This window comes from Alligator sinensis, unplaced genomic scaffold (assembly GCF_000455745.1).
Source record: "Alligator sinensis unplaced genomic scaffold, ASM45574v1 scaffold100_1, whole genome shotgun sequence".
NCBI classification, from domain to species: domain Eukaryota; kingdom Metazoa; phylum Chordata; order Crocodylia; family Alligatoridae; genus Alligator; species Alligator sinensis.
Genome location: NW_005842193.1, coordinates 225,403 through 227,008, shown reverse-complemented (window position 1 = coordinate 227,008; position 1,606 = coordinate 225,403). Strand labels below are relative to the sequence as shown.

At 51.0% G+C, this 1,606-nt stretch overlaps 1 protein-coding gene across 1 annotated transcript in view; it reads left to right on the top strand.

Annotated features, from left to right (window-relative positions):
- The window catches only part of DLD (dihydrolipoamide dehydrogenase), a 57,167-nt gene that overhangs the window by 614 nt on the left and 54,947 nt on the right, over positions 1 to 1,606 (top strand). The gene's annotated exons all lie outside the window — the stretch shown is intronic.

Here is a 1,606-nt window from a genome sequence, read left to right as displayed (position 1 = left end):
CCGTGATGGACTGCACCTCTCAGTGAAAGGTTAAAGTCTTTTCTCCAACAGGTTGGCTGATCTCCTACATCAGGCTTTAAACTAGCTCAGACGGGGGACGGGGAGGAAGAAAAAGGGGAACATCAGGAACCTGCAATCCAAGGGACAGCCAGCAGTACAGCAATAGGCAGGTAAGCAATAGGGGGCCCATTGGGCATTAGAACTGGGGGGCAACAAAGGCGCCAGTCACAGGGCTCAAGAGCCTATACACCAATGCTAGGAGCATGGGGAACAAGCAGGATGAATTAGCACTCCTGCTTGCAGAAAACACTTACGACTTAGTGGGGCTAACTGAAACCTGGTGGGACTCTACCCACGACTGGGCGGTACACATTGAGGGCTATAAGCTGTACAGAAAGGACAGAGTGGGGAGGAGAGGGGGAGGGGTTGCGCTCTATGTCAAGGAGTGTTATACATCGACCCTTATCAAAATGGATTTGGAGGAGGAGAAAGTAGAAGGATTGTGGGTTAGGATACATGGAGGACAAGGCAAAAGAGATCTGGTGGTAGGGGTCTGTTACAGACTCCCACACCAAGGGGAAGAACTAGATTAGGAACTCCTGAGGCAGCTCTCAGAGACCATAAAGGCTAGGGAGGCGGTAGTCATGGGGGACCTAAACTACCCTGACATCAGCTGGGAGATAGAGACAGCAAATTCCCACCGTTCACACAGGTTCCTATCTTGTGCACAGGACCTCCACCTGACGCAGGAGGTACGTGGTCCCACTAGGGGGAATGCCTTACTGGACTTGGTATTGGCAACGGGGGATGATGTGGTAGGGGACCTACAGATCATCAGTCACCTGGGGGACAGTGACCACCAAATAATAGAATTCGTCTTAAGGTGTAGAGTAGGTAAGGTAACTAGTAGGGTGGAAGTGCTAGACTTTAGGAAGGCTGACTTCGGCAAACTCAGGAGTTTAGTCTATGATGCACTGCAGAGTAAGAGATTTAGCGAGATGGGAGCCCAGGAAGGGTGGCTGTGCCTTAAGAAAACTATCCTTCGGGCACAGGGGGAGATGATCCCAATATGGAGGAAAGCAGGGAAAGGGGCCAAGAGGCTTCCCTGACTGACCAGACAAATCCAGAGCAGCCTAAGGGCAAAAAGGGGGGCACATAAGCAGTGGAAACAGGGAGGGATTACTAAAGAGGAGTGTGCCTCCTCAGTTTGCAGTTGTAGGGAGGCAGTTAGACAGGCCAAAGCTGCCATGGAGCTGAGGATGGCATCCCAAGTTAAGGATAACAAAAAATTGTTTTTCAGATATATAGGGAGTAAAAGGAAGGCCCAGGGCGGAATAGGACCGCTACTGAATGGGCAAAAGCAATTGGTGACAGACAGGGGGGACAAGGCTGAACTCCTCAATGAGTTCTTTGCCTCAGTGTTCCTAAACGAGGGGCAAGACAAGTCTCACAATGTGATTGTAGAGAGACAACAGCAGGGCGCCAGACTACCAAGTGTTGACCCTGAGATACTGCAGAGTCACTTGGAAGAACTCAATGGATTTAAGTCGGCAGGCCCGGATGAGCTCCATCCAAGGGTACTGAAGGCACTGGCTGACGTCATTGC